This window comes from Astatotilapia calliptera, chromosome 16 (genome assembly GCF_964374335.1).
Source record: "Astatotilapia calliptera chromosome 16, fAstCal68.1, whole genome shotgun sequence".
Taxonomy (NCBI): domain Eukaryota; kingdom Metazoa; phylum Chordata; class Actinopteri; order Cichliformes; family Cichlidae; genus Astatotilapia; species Astatotilapia calliptera.
Window position 1 is genome coordinate 4288085 of NC_137437.1, and position 15923 is coordinate 4304007.

At 40.5% G+C, this 15923-nt stretch overlaps 1 protein-coding gene across 2 annotated transcripts in view; it reads right to left on the reverse strand.

The window, feature by feature from the left end:
- The window catches only part of arhgef49 (Rho guanine nucleotide exchange factor 49), a 75088-nt gene that overhangs the window by 19052 nt on the left and 40113 nt on the right, over positions 1-15923 (reverse strand). For both annotated transcript variants that reach the window (XM_026143682.2, XM_026143681.2), the window contains exon 2: positions 2847-2994. The gene's annotated coding sequence lies outside the window, so the exon portion shown is untranslated. The remainder of the gene's footprint in view (positions 1-2846; positions 2995-15923) is intronic.

Genomic DNA, 15923 nt, shown 5'->3' on the forward strand with positions numbered 1-15923 from the left:
ATTGCACTAACAAGTACTGTGATTATCTAAAGCCGGATATATCTGACTTCTCCTTTTGTCTATTTTTTGTTATGCATTGCACAAGGTCGCATGCTGCTTCTCTACCACGCATGCACAAGTAACACTACATTTTTATTTAATCTCAAATGCACTGTCCTGCTACCTGAACACTTTGGATCCCCATACGTAGATTACTCTGACAATGACAAAAATGTAGGAAAATGTAGTGCAATGTAAGAAAATACTCCTGGTTGAATCACACTCGAGCATGTAAACCTGTGTCCTGCTGGTTTAGGCAACGCTTTCTTTTTAAAGGAAATGAAAGTAGATTTGTGCGTTTTAATAATGCAAACATGCAACAAAGAAGGACGAATTGACTAACACTTTGTTGTAGAATAAGAGCAGCTTTTTCTGTTTGTTATATTACTTCATGTGGCTGAGTCATTCTTCGTGATCCGGGGAAATTACATTATTTCAAGTCCACTTTTTGTAGGTTTTGCATGTTCTGTTGCTTTACACCGATCAGTATCTTAATGCCTGTGAATCATTTTGATAGTTTTTTGTATATCCTTGATGTTTGGCTGACAGGTTCTTGTGCACCACGCCCTCTTTTCATTAATGATCTGATCGTTATTAAGTATGTGCATTCACTACCTACTTGCATCCCAAAGTAAAAGAAATCCAGTATTGTTTTTTCTTTTTGCAAAATGAACAGATTTATTTCTATAATCAGTTTTAAATCACTACTTGCAAAACTAAGTGATGCCTTAGAGTGACTTCTCTGTTATTCTGCTTAGAAGACACATACAATATGCATGTGCGCAGTTCAGCTGTGAGGGAAAAAAATGCTGAAATCTGAAATTTGGCTTTAAATTAGCTTGCGTGTGAGTGTCTGAATAGCAGGGAGCATCCTGCTCGACATGCCTGTGCCTCTCCCTCTCTCTGTGCCTTTCTCTGGTTGAATTACTGCCAGAGTAAATGCTCTCTGGAGGTCTCGCGCTCTCTGCTCCCTCTGTCACCAAGCTAACTGAGGAATAATTCATCCCCACCATCAGGGAAGTAAATCAGTCACCATGTCCAGCATGCACAGGGGCTGATTTCTCGAGATATGATGGCAGAGCGCACGGAGAGGACAGCTTCAAAATGAGGAAATAAATCAATCAAATGATTGGATTCAGTGTCAGAGTTACTGCATTGCTGAGAACGCTGACAAAAAAATCTCCAATTTAATGAATCAGTTTGTGTATTACTCAGTCCTTCAATTTAAAATTATATGGCCAAAAAGGTCTGTGTCTATTTCAGGAACATTTGATTTAGTTTTGCATTTCCCAGTTGGAAGTAGGCCAGTCACTTCTAGTCAAATCAAATATTAATGGCATATACATGCAGTCCTGTAAGTTCACCCCATGATTCAATAGCTTGTGGAACCACGTTTAGCAGCGATAACCTGATAAGTTTCTGTATGAATACCTCACATTGTCTGTAGGTGTGTGTGCATCTCACATTGCTGTGGAGGAACTTTGGCCCTCTCTTCTTTTCAGTTCACTGAGTTTTCCATGTATTTGTTTTCTTACAGTCTCACCACAGCACTTCTGCATCGTCCTGCTGTAACCAACTTGGGCCAAGCTTTAGCTGTCAGACAGACGGCCTCACATTTGTTCATGGTTAACTCAAACAATGCAAGGTTGCAAAACAAGCCCAAATCATCACCCCTCCGCCACCATGCTTAACAGTGTGTGAGAGGCATTTGTGCTGACATCCTGTGCTTGAGTTTCTCCAGACTGTGCCTCTTAAAGCATCTCCACTTTGGTCTTGTGTGCCTAAAGGACGTTGTTCCAGACGTCTTGTGGTTTGTTCAGTTGTAGCTTTGCCATGTTCTTTTTAGAGAGAAGAGGTTTTCTCCTGGAAACCCTTCCAAACAAGCCATACTTGAACAGTCTTTTTCTAATTGTAATCTCACGAACTTTAACATCCTAACCCACTTAAATGCTTCATACCGTCACACTGTAATATCAAAACTTCCCTATAAAAACATTCACCATTTGGGAACTCCCTTTCCTGTGTCAAAATGATGTTGCTTCTCTAGTCAGTGCACACCCTGACTGGACCAGAAAGAAATTCAACTGCAAGAAAGGCTTCACCAGCCATCATCGGTGTTAGGTGATAATCCTCTTGTGAATTGGAGTAAATCTTTAAATTCAAGTTTCAGTGCTTCAAACCTGAAAAGAAGAGGCTACTTTAAGACTGGGGGTCCACATATTTTGTTCAGGTATCTAAATAAATCCATGTCCATCTGGTTATTATTCAGACAAAGGTCGGTAGTTTTCAGTCAGTAGTTTTGTCCTATTGAAACACAGAGCAATTATATCACTATTTGACACAAAATGAGTCACTTTATCTTATTTCAGTCGCTTACACAGTTTATCCCTGTATCCTCTTTTACTTAATATAACACAAAACTGTGCGTCTAAACCACTGGTGACACTGAAGGTCTTTAGGTTCCTCCTTCTCTGGCTCTTTTGCTCAGTTAAGCAGCACCCCATTCTGTTGGCACGATTGAAGAAAATCTAGCATAAAACCTTCACTCTGTGAGTTGCAAGATTTTCCAATTAAACATAAAGTGTATGGCAGTAAGTCGCTGCTGTGAAAAGACCACAACTCTATTTGTGCCTATGTGCAAACACATCATCAGTGTGTTATAAGCGTGTCTTTATTCTGCTGTCAGCACATCTGCTTTTCACTCTAACAGTGAGCATCATGTTGCAAGAATCAGTTCTGGAGCGAAATCCTCTTGTTTCAGCCAACAGTTCCTGCTGGCAGCATGCTGTCTGATCTTCTAAACTTACCCCATTTTAATCAACTCTCTATGCTGCTTCCCTCCTCCTACAGGTCATTGGCTCAGATCCCACAGTGCCCAGCTTCCTCTTCTCAGACTCCCCTCAGCACAGCTATCCGTCTGGAGCGTCCAATGAGCCAGACAGACGTGGCCCTGAGCTACAAGTTAACAGAGAGAGAAAAGCAAGAAAAACAGGACATCAATCAATAAGCTGCCATTTCTAAATATAATAATAAACTCTTGGAGTAAAAAAACACGATTGCTCTGCCAGGTGCAGCTATATGTAAGGTCTGCTAGTAAAGGAGAGAAACACAATGGGCATCAGAGACTTCAGGCTTGAATAGCAGATGTATCCTGATACTGTAAAACAAACCGAGTCCTCCTTTTTAGAGTGAATTAGATGTTGAGTCAATTACATAATTAGTGTTCGTCTGACAGGAGAGAGCATCCTGAATTACGCACATCACAAGAACATGTGTGTGTTTAATCAGTTAGGGGTCGTTCATGGACTTCCTCAAAAACACTCTGAGGAGAATATATATATATAATATATAAATATATATTTACATAAGGACAATTTATACAGTAATTATTTTTCATTAGAAATCACAATTTAAAACATTTTTCTGTTAATTTACAATGTTAGGTCCAGACAGCTGGATTTGCCAGCAACATACTGTTATTTTACACTTAAACTACTGTAATCTGCAAAAACAGGTTCTTCCAATAAAAAAATATTACATCACTGTGATGGGTGACATATAAGCTTAGCAGTTTAATACTGTCAGCTCTTTGCTTATTATGAGAATGGTATTTTAATGCTCCTGTAATCTCAATAAACAATGTATTATTATAAAATGATTCAAAGTACTGTGAAATAACCCTCATAACACTAAATTAATGACTTCAATTAAGCATTTAACAAACTAACTGAGGAACTGAAGCAGCATAACTTTGCTCAGATAAATTACAGGTGTACTCAAGGAAAATAAGGTAATGTACCGTGTTATTGTGAAATAGCTTTCTGTCTATATTTTTTTCTCAAATGGGTCAAAATTCAAAAAAGTCAAGCGTATTCACAAAGACGGACATGCAGTTTTGTGCATTGTTATAGCAATTAGTTACAGTGTAGTAAGAGAGGAAACCCATACTGGTTGGACCTACTTTGAAGCCTCAGTGTAAAATTAAACTTTGAAGTTTAAATATCCATTTAGCAAACACAAACGATTAATCAAATTAAATAAGATTATTTAAAATGATCCTGAAATATTGTGGGCCCTTATCAAGAAACACTATTATAATGACATAACAATATATATTAAGAAACAGTCTCAACAGTATCATGTAAATATATTTGAATCTGCACACAACAACATACCAAACAAAGCACCTCAAAGTTTAGTTAACCTTCAGCATCCAGTGTGGAACCACCGTACAACACTTTGCAACTACACCAGCCTCCAGTTGCTTTTCAAGTAATGGGTATTTTTTGAGCAGTAAAGCTAACAATAAAAGCAGTGAAGCAAATGACGTAAATTCCATACATTACTACTACCCAGCAGACATGAACGTAATCTAGGACAACAGGCCAAAAGCAACAGAGACTGACCTGATAACACACATCTAAGACTGGGATGAATGAATCTGCAGGCCTGATGCAGAACAAAGTCTAATAAAACAGAAAAAAGCCTCGGCCCACCTTGTGTTAAACCCCAGCTCTTCTGTTTAAACCTCCATCCACCTCCACCATCTTCAACCACATGATGAGAAAATCTACCAGAGACTCATGCAAAGCTCAGGTCACATGATTTCTGACGTTAGCACCCACCCAGTCTCCTTTCCCCCCCTTGCCCCTTGCAGGATGCGGGGAAGTGAAGAGTGCTTTGGCTCCAAAGCTGTGACAAGTGGCTGTCATTTAGAAATGAACCCCACCCCACACTTCCCCTCCTCCATCCCAGGAGTGCTGGATGATTGGCAGGGACTTGGGTAGATCCGCCCTTTTTTCCTTTTTTCTCCCACTCCCCCTCTACACAGGCTCCTGGTCCTCCCGGCAAATATGATGCAGCTTTTTCATTCACATTTTGTTTGTCCCCAGATGTGGAGATTTCAAACAGATTTGAATGCTTAGAATTAAGCTCAGTACTGCGAAACAGTGGGTGACACATACTCCCTCTCTCGTTGCCTTTTTGCTCATGGAATAACCCTGCTCTGACAATCCCACTGAAACCGATAGGCTTTACAGAAAGGGAATGAGAAATTGGTTATCGCCACTGACTGAAGTGACCCATTTATTTATTTCTTTTTTCTGTCTTTATCCAGCGAGCATTTAAATCACTGAGCCAATTCCCTGCTGTTCCAGCCCGTTTCATTCATCCTCTCCTCATGGGTGCTTCTGAACCTCCTAAACTATGCAGAAGTGTTTCTGAGCAGACAGAGTAGGCTGTCTTATTACTCATCTCTCTTTCTTTGTGTGTGTGTGCGTATGTGTCTGAATGATGAAGGCTGGATGTCTTTCAGATCCTGTGCGGTAGTAGAAGAGGTGATAATAATGTGCTCGTGGTTTTTGACACCTCCTAGTGTTCCCTACAAACATGCAGACTGTGCCTGTCTATCTCATCCAGATCTGTGTGCAGGTGTGTATTTATGTGTGTGTGTCCATCTTTGTGTGTTTATTTATATATGTGTGTGCCTGTCTGGCAACCTCTCAGCTTGACACTAATTCACACACCTCAGTGCTCACATTTCCTGAAAATGCCATGAGTTCATCACAAAACAGATACATTAAAGGATGTAAACATATTCTGGTTGCTGTCATGTTTTCAGGAATCAGAACCATCTTGATTCAAAAAAAGGGAAAACAGGATCCCTGCTGCTGACAAGAGTGATCTATTTTAAAAAACACAACAATAAAAGTTTATCCAGCACAAGACAACACAAATATTAGCTTAAAGCACCACAGGAGCATTGCAGAGGCAAAGCACACAGTCTGCACCTGAGTCTTTTATTTTGAAAACTGGCTGTATTCACTGTGCAGTTTCTTATCTTATTCCGTGCCCTCCTCATCTGCTCTGTACAATCTAATGCAACTTCTGCCAAAAATTTGAGTTACATTGTTAGTCATATAATTTATACCACCCAGAGCAGGGTGCCACATTTGGTGGGATTCCAAGCATTGTCCTAAGCAGATGTGATTGGTCTCCAGTGACCACATTGAAGCCCGAACTAAACACAACCCTGCCCGGTGTATTCCAGTAATTTGCCAATGGTTTTTAAAAAACATTAAAGATGTAGCTAAATGTAGCTAACAAAACTGGTTTAAAATCTACAATGATTTTGTCACATGTGCCTCTAATGCATCATAACACAATAAAACACTTCCTGTCAGTAATTAAGGCCTCATTTTGACTGAATTAGAATAATAAGCAGTTAGCACTGAATCTGTGACTAGATTTTTCAGGGTTTAAATATAATACACTGCAGCAGGCGTCCTAAAAACTCTTTGCTTACAGACCTGTACTGCTAGTAGGGCGATAGCTCAGACTCCAGCATAATTAGCTTTTCATTCTTGCAAACCTTATCCACAAGATGCAAGAAATTCTGCCATCAAAAATCAGGCAGCTACAGATTTGACATTTTGGGGAGTCTGGCAGCTCCCTTTTTTACTCTTTGTGCCTTTGCTATGTTCCACACCAATAGGCAAAAACACTAGAGCACTGTAGGTCCCTCATGTGCCACTAAAACAGCACTGACCCATCGGGGCATTCACTAGGGCGCGGTCTGTATCTGGCACCGGGACGTTGGCACCAGATCCTTTGGGTCCCGTGGTTTGCCGGATGGAGCCTTCCTTAGATTGTGCTTTTTCCAGTAGATCCTACAAATGCTCGATTGGATTGTAATTGGGGAAGTCTGGAAGCCAGGTCAGTGCGTTAGATCTTTTGTCGAGCTGTTTCTGGGAAATGTCCAGTGCACTGTCCTGCTGGGCTGAGGAGGTCCACTGACGTTGGGGAGAGCCTCATCAAATAAGGGCAAATGCTTCATCTCCAACAGTCTTTAGGCAGATTGTGCTTAGATTTTCAAAGTAGCTTCCACATGAATGCCAGCAGTTAAGGTTTCCTAAAACAATATTGTGTTGTAACGAGATGATCAGAGTTTTACATGTCAGTGGTTTTAATATTGTGGCTGACTTGGTGTAGAATTAATATATACTGTTATTCTAGGTTTATAAGCAAAGTAGTGGGTCAGAAAAGCGTCATAAAAGCTATAATATATATTGTAGTCCAATATAATACCAATGCCCAGCCTTTAGAAATCAGGAGTTTCTAATGATATCAACAAAATCTACACATTCCAAGCATGCTAAAATCATTTAGGGTAATGGTGCTGCTGCTGTCGTGGATTTAATTACCTAACTTTGAAACTTAAGGCATTAAGAAAATTTACTTAAATTTGTCATTCAGAAACGGAAGTTACATCAAGGTCCTCACGTCCTGATGGTGTCTAAAAAAACTATGAAAAGATTCCCTCAAGCGTTCTGTGAGGTGGTCGGGCTGACTGGGAAAACAATATTTAAACACCCTTAAACCTGACACGGCATGAAAAGGTTTACCTGCTGCCAAAGTGTGCTGCGTCTCAGCAGGTGTCTGAATCAGAAGGTCTGTGCTGTGTGAAATGAAGGCAAGCCAGCGTTAGCACAGCTGGAAAGCGCTGCAGGAAGGCACCGCAGGAGAGTGACAGACTTGCCAGAGCGCACAGCGAGGCCAAGCAAGGGCACACGGTGAGACAAATGGAGACTGATAAATTCAACTTTTTCCGATTACCTCTGTGCGCACTGGCCAAACTGGTTTCAAAACTTCAAAATTAGGCTTTTTGACAGTCACCTAAGGAGCAGAATGTGAAAATCTGGAAGATGCTTTTGAAAAACAGCGACTTAAATCAGCTCAGTCATTGCTGGATGCGCTGTGGCAGTAAACTTCTGAAGACAACTTTCACAGTCAATTAGATCTGTTTGTGTTTGTTGTCCTTTACGCTGCGCTTCACATCAGCTGTGGCGCTGAGTCAAGACACTGCACGAAGATTGTTTTGACAAAGTAAAAAAAACGTTGTGCACAAAACGATTAAAAAAACAAACAGACAAAGCCAGATTCAAATATATCTTCATGTCTTCTAAGCCAAGCCAGCGCAGCGCCTTAGAGTACTTCAAATGCGTGGGAGTGCACATGCACTTGAATGTACAGACACACTGCGCTTGCAACTCAGCGTGTGGCAGAAAATGGCAGACTGCTGTCCACACACTGTGTGCCAGCACGCAGCCTAGACTCCAATACAGCTCCAACACAGGCGGCTGCTGTGATATTTCACTTTACACGAGCCCAAAGGCAGCACTCACAAGCGGCACTGAAATACGACCGACTGGTTTCCGTTTTAGAGACCTCTGAAGCCGCAATAACAGCTGCCTGCAACAATAATGACTTCCACGGTGACCAAGGGAGCAGACTTTGTAAATGTGAGGCAGTCTGAGAAAGCTCATAAGTAATAAATCACCACCAAATGCTAAGTGTACAATATCACTGCCTCTGTCCTCTTTTAAGTGGGTGAGGTGGTTGGGTAAAAGTTGTCTGTCTAAATAAAGAAAGCTATGGCACGATAACAGTTTCCTTACACATTTAGGCAAATCAGCAATCGTTTTAAACAAACTGCAGCTCAACTGTGAGGCAGTGATGAATCAGGCTGAGTTAAAACAAAACACACCTCATTGCTTTTTGAAATATTCATCATATGTGCCTCTAGTTTTGCATAAGCGACCTGGATGTGATGCTTTTCCTGCTCGCCTGCCCTCTGTCTTTGTAAGCCATGCACTGATCCACCAGTTTACGTCTCTATCCCTGTAACTGTCGATTCACAGCAAGCTTCAATCCTCCAGAGCAATCTGGCCTCTGCGTTAAAGTCCATTGATCGAGATGCTTATCTGCAGTGTCTTACGTAAGAAACATCTGACCGCCATTTCAATTTTAGATTAATGCACACAAGCAAGATTGAGCCAGAGAGGAAATTCATCTGGGAAAAAGAACTTAATTCTAACAACATGATCGAAATGTTTCATTTTAGACTCTGACTTGCAGGCAAGCATTTCGAGGCATGAACACAAAGGAGTTTCAGTGCAATCTGTGTGGTAAAATGAATATAAAATGAATCAATTAAAACTTTTTTCATCTGATATGATGGAAAATCAAATATACTGTGTTTCTCATATATAAAAACAGCAGAAATAAATAATGGAGGTCCCAGTCTTATTTGTAATCAAGAACAATGGCTCATTCCAGATGAGTCACCTTACATTTGAGACTATTAGAGTTCATTGCTTTGACAGACAGACAGGGCACACACACACATTGCAAGACGAGGGGTGCGCGGGGCTCAGCAGGTAATAAGAAACTAGTAACCTAATGAAGTGAAGTGCCTCTCATTCTCCTGTCAGGGGGAGGATGCACAGAGAAGAGGGAAGAGCACTGAGGGATCAGAGTCTATACATTTACTTCTATTAGAAGGATTAGTTTACTAAATGGTTTTAGATGCAAATTAAAGCAATGAAGAGGGAGGCTGAAGAAATTCTAATCACAGAAAGAAGATAAGGGTCTGGATGGAACTGAGTGTGAGCAGCCTCGTGGAAAACGTAGTCTTTTCCTGTCTGAGAACATGTGCAGTGGACTTTGAACCGTTACAGAAAATTTGGATCAACTTTTTAAGGACAAAATATTAATCAAGCACATTTTAATGTAATTTGTTGACTTGAAATCCTCTCAAGAAACTATACCTCTTAACAGAGGTGTGGACTCGAGTCACATGACTTGGACTCGAGTCAGACTCGAGTCATTAATTTTATGACTTTAGACTTGACTTGAAAAAATGTTCTAAGACTTGTGACTTGACTTGGACTTTTACACCAATGACTTGGGACTTGAATTGGACTTGAACCGGTTTACTTGAAAAGACTTGATATTTTACCCCAAATATAAAATTTAACATGCATATTATATAGAGATTGAAAATGTGACGTCATTCACGGGTAGAACCGCAAAGGATTCTGGGAACTCGTGGCAAGCGGTACTAGCGCACGCAGGCTTTCAATTGAAATCAGTCACACAGCGATAAAAAGAAACACAAAAATGTCAAGAAGCTGTTGTATTATTAACTGCAATAGCCGGTCGCATGACAGCCACGGGAAGCCGACGGGTAAAGAGATCGGTTGTTATCGGATTACGTCGTTGAAGAGAAATTGTTCGAGCCATGTTTCCGAAGTAACAAAGACGGGACTGGATTGCAGCCATTCAAAGATCAAATATAACGTCCCAGAACACTCCAGCTCACAGGTTAGTCTGCTCCAAGCATTTACACAAAGGTCAGTCTGCTGTTGTAGTTAATGCGTCATTTTCATAACATAATTGGTGATATAGGTTACAAGCAAGTCTGGCGCTGAACAGAAATTGTCGCGCTATGCTCCTTTATTTATTGTGCATAAATAGTGAATTGTCCTGACACAATATTGCGTTTCGCTTCTGTTATTATGGTACATTGACAAAAACATATACTTTTATTCACAGAATAAAACAGTTGTTTTGTATCACTAATTGTCCAGTGCGATTACAGCATACAGTATTATTGTCACTGCTACATTTCTGTAACGCGTACCAGAAATTATTTCTACTACTAATTAATTACCGTTAAGCTCAAAGGTTATATTAATAAACGGTTAACGATTGTGTATTTATGACGACGATTTGTGAGACTGGTAAACTTATGATACGTACGATGGTCTTTACTTTCTACACGGTGCATTTCAAGGTCCTGCACCCATCTGTCGGTAAACTGTACCTGGGCTTGTTGCAGTGACCGGAAGTTACTAAACTTCACGAGTGTATGCACTCACTCCAAGAAGCGTATAATTATAAATATGCATATAAATATGCTACGATGAGATAGCTGACTTCATCTAACTAGCAAATGTTGTCCAGGCTACGTTGGTGATGCAGTTTTTTTAATGTATATGATATTTTTGTCATGCGATTTTAAAGCCGGTGTTGTGCCAAAAAGTGATTGTCTGCCAAAAAGTGATTGTCTGCCAAAAAGTGATTTCCAGTGTTTCTGTGTATTTTTTATGTGTAATATCTTTACGTATGTTCGTAAATAGACTTCGGTGAACAGGGGATACAAAGGGGTTACATAAAGAATTAAAAAATTATCTGTTTTTTAAGTATCTTTACAACTTGTACTTACATTATAACCAATCCGGTCCTTTATCCCCACTTAAAATCTTTTTACAGAACTATTGTAATATTTGCTGCCATTTCTGCTGTGCTCTTGGCCAACTTACTCTTACAAAATACATTTTTAATGTTAATGAGATTTTTTTTACTGCATAAATAAAGGTTATATAAAAGTCGCTGCCAAAAACTGATTGCGGCTTGTATCTTGCTACACGAATGTTGTTTGTGGCTCAAGATGACTTTATGTCATCCATAAGGGATGCATTTGACATATGTTTAACATATTATAGCCCAACAAGTTACTTATAGCACTTTAAATATGAGCAATCGCTTTTTGGCAAATACCGGAAATCAGTTTTTGGCAGACAATCACTTTTTGGCACAACACCGGTCCTACAACCGCATCCAAGAATAACATGCAGCTTATCTCAGAACTGTCGGTGAAAATTATTCTTGGAGCTAGGTTTAATTGAGCTGCATTTTAAAGAGGTGCAATTTCACAATTTGTGTATATTTTCTAAGTTCACTATTTTGTCATGTGTTGAGAAAAACACAGATTTAAAAATTACATGGTCTAATATTTACATTTAGCATAACTGCAACATACTTTTTTCTTTTTTTTTTTTTAAAGACTCGAAAGGACTTGAAATTCAAAGTTTCAGACTTGTGACTTGACTCGGACTTTTACACCAGTGACTTGAGACTCGACTCTGACTTGCCTGACATTACTTGAGACTTGACTTGAGACTTGAGGATAAAGACTTGAGACTTACTTGAGACTTGCAAAACAATGACTTGGTCCCACCTCTGCCTCTTAATCCCATTTTAGGGGAAAAATTTGAAATTGTAAAGAAACAGCACAATAAGTATGTTGCTAATATGTTTGATACTGCTGTGCCATATCATAGCAATCGCAATAATAATAGTATAAATTTTCATGTAATCACAAAGTGTCATAATGTCATATCATGTCTGAAAGCAAGAGCCTCAGGTGAGGATTCAATACCTATAAAGGGAGCCTCTACAACCTTCAACAAAGCACAGTGCTTTAAAAAATAGGCAAGAAAACGGTTGAAAAGCTGCTGAAGGTGGAAACAACAAACCTGTTTCACCACTTGATGCAGAAACATATGTACAACCAGGCTACAAAGGAGGAGATGCTAGCAGCTGATGATGTACAACCCAAAAGTAAACAAACGACGAGCATTGCTAGCTGCTCTGGCTAGCTGCTCTGGCTAGCTGCATTATAATGCAGGCTTAAGGTTAAGTAACTTTAGTTGTTGTTAAATTAAAGTGTAAAAAATGTAAACTTTGTACTTTTACTTTAAATTTCAAGATAAAACACTACCCAGGCTACTTGTGTGCTTATACTTAGCTTGTGCTGTATCACTGGTGCGGCTGTGAGTCAGGCGGTAGAGCGGGTCACCTAAAAATTGGAAGATCTGCAGTCTGATTCCCAAACTACTCCTGTTTGCATATTAACCTCCTAAGACCCGAACTCTTCCATGGCATGCATTTTGATTTTCTCTTTGATATTTGGGCTGATTGGGACCCGATGAATGTAAAAACAAAGAATTACCAGATTTTTATTTTTTACCAAATTTTTGCTTCTAAGAAAAATGAGAGCCACATATGACGATAGTCGTTTAAAATGTTTCTAGAATAGTAGCAGTATAATGTCCTCGTAAGTGGATATCAGGCCCTAAATAACCCAAAATGTGATGTCCACAACCTAGGAGGTTAAAGTATTCTTAGAGCAAAATACTGAATCCCAAATGGCCCTTGATGCATGAATCTGAGTGTAAGTGTGTGTTAATGTTACACAAAGCGACAAAAGTGCTTGGATGAGGCTTGTAGTAAAAAGTGGCTTTTTTGTACACTTCATTAATCCCCCAGGGAATTTGTCCTCTGCATTTAACCCAACGCAGCACGGTGGTTAGCACTGTTGCCGCACATGTTTGCATGTTCTCCCCGTGTTTGTGTGGGTTCCCTCCGGGTACTCCGGATTCCTCCCACCGTCCAAAGACATGCAGCTTGTGGGGATAGGTTAATTGGATAATCCAAATTGCCACTAGGTGTGAATGTGAGTGCGAATGGTTGTCTGTCCCTGTGTGTTGGCCCTGCGACAGACTGGTGACCAGGGTGTACCCCGCCTCTTGCCCTATGACAGGCTCCAGCGCCCCCCGCGACCCTGAAAAGGATAAGTGGAAGCAAATGGATGGATGGATGCATTTAACCCATTCACCCTGTGAAGCAGTGGGGAGCCACCAATACAGCGCCCGGGGAGCAGTGCGTAGAGACGGTATCTTGCTCAGGGGTACCTCAGGGTAGCTGTTTGGTGGATTTGAACCCCTGAGCTTCCAATCATGGGGTGAGTGCTCTACCTACTGTGCTGTCTCTGCCCAAGATTTATTGCCGTGTTATAATTAAATAACCTTCACTTACTTTTAAATGCTGCAGCAAGAAAATGTTGACTTTTTTCTGTATTATCAGAAATATCATTACTTAAAATTTTCTTGCGCTATATCATGAGGTTTGAGGTAAAACAACAGTAAACAAACACTACTTAGAAAAGGAGTCTGCTTTTCAGCAGTGATGTCCTGGGGAATCAGCTTCATCACCTCGGTCCTTTCAAATCGTTTCACTCACAACACACAACAAGAAAAACATCAGCTCTAATCCACAGAGGTTTTCAGTGGAGTGTTTTCCAGTTTCTTCTTCCAGCTTCAACGTATTCTTTCAAGGGAATCTCAACCAGTTTTCCACATCAAATACGACTGGATGTGTCATAATTCTTTGAAAATAAAATATCTCTTTTGAGGCTCCAGGTAAGATGTGCAATTGAGTCAGCTCCCACTGGGGGTGACAACTACATGATTAAGAGGAAAAAAGCATCTAGAAATGTGAGGAGGAGGTAGCCAAGCTTCTGTAAACTGATCCTTACCCTGCTTGAAGCTAGAAGCTTAAAGCTGTGCCAGCTGATACTAGCATGACCCACCCACACCTCAGACTACACTGTTGGTAGTTAAGCTGCAAAAAGACTCTACGTTTGCTTCCATCTCATCAGCAAAGAGAAATGATGACCTGTGACGAATGGGAAAATGGCACCTGTAGGCTTGCAGATACAGATTGCAACACGATACAACATTTAACCTCTTCAAAGACTTTCAAACGGTGGATTTGTTTATTTAACTAAATGTTTTGGGGCTTAATAGTAGCCAAGCAGCATCCTGTGGGCTTTTTCCACTTAGGGATTTAGAATGAATAAGCAGAAATCATGCCTTTCCAATCTTTAAGCTCCAGCTTCCAGCCGTAAATGAATACATCATTACAATAGACTAGTTTGACAATAACATGGGGAACTGGGTGATGTAAAATAAATATAAATGGTTTTTCAAAGAAAAAAAAAACATCCTGGTATGCACAAGCTGAAGAGTATCTTCAAAAGCATCGTTCAGCATTTCCATTTTACATCTCAGACGCATTCCCACAAACAGACTAAACCCCCCCCCCGGCTCTCTGTTTACCATCAGCCACTGAAATGTGGGTTAATGAGGCACCACCCGGGGGCACTGTCAGCAACACCTATACTACTAGTCTCATCAGAGGGAGGGGAGGCCAGGGAGTGGGCGGGGGAGCCCGCGAGGCTCCGAGCACAGGCAACATCAAAAGGTGGAAGTGTGGAAGAGTACCCCTAATTAGGCAGAATGACTGTGGTATGTGTGTGGACTACAGGTCTCTGTGGAGATATGAAGAGCTGTACAGTAGAGAAGTTTTACTACAGCTGCTGAGTGCTCGTCTCCGCAGGAATCTGAAAACGGTTATTTTGGGCTACATATGTAAAAATAAGAAGTGCACTTTGTTTTTATAGCAGGCCGGCTGGGCGCCGAGCATCAGCGAGAAATGGTTTTAAAACGTTTTAACAGCAAGTGAAAAAAAATGCATTTGATTATGATGGCAGCACAATGGGCACAGGAAGGATGCTGGCTGTCAAAGTTGAACGTGTGATAAAAATGCTAGAGTGAAAATATTGCAAAAAATAAGTCCTTGAGCACAGATACTCGTATCTTCCTGCTCCTCTCCAACTATGTGCAGGGTGTAGATGCAATTTGAGCCTCGATTTGCATGTCTTGTTATAATTGATAGGACTGTTGCAAAGAGATTATCCCCCAGTTTTTTACTAGTTAGTTTTAGTTGGCGAAATTCTCCATTAAGCTTCTTCTTACATAGCACATATCTCCTATCACCCTGTTTGTTGCAGACACACTGTTTGACCACCAAATTGACTGGCTTGGCGGTTTTGTCCAAAAAAATCTTTATCCATTTGAATGAGTTTAGAACATTACTAAACATCAAATATAAGTTGCAGAGTGGCATTAAAGCGCCCCTCCAAGTCAAACTGCCCTGCTGGGCACTGCGTCTTCAGTGGTTCCAGGTCATCTCGGTCTCATTCATATTTCATGTGTTGGGAGGTGGAAATGTTGCAGATGAATAATACAGGCGGCAGATGACCTGAGAGCAAACACTTTGCTTCTTTTGCATGAGGTTTTCCATGAGCCGCACAGCAGATGTGCACGTATTCAAAGAGGACAAAAGAGGAAGTCTTTTCCGCTGAAGAGAGACAGTTCAAAGGAGCAATAATGCAAATGATGACCGCAGCTATCGTGTGATATGAGGGCTTGTAATAAAGATAAAATGATCTGGAAAGACTGGCGCTTTGAAGTGATACGAGACGGGTTTCCACTGAGAAAAAAGCACTGGCTGTTATCTTTAAAGGGGCGCTGTTTAGCTTTACTGTGTTATTTTATTGGATTTTTTTGCCTGTT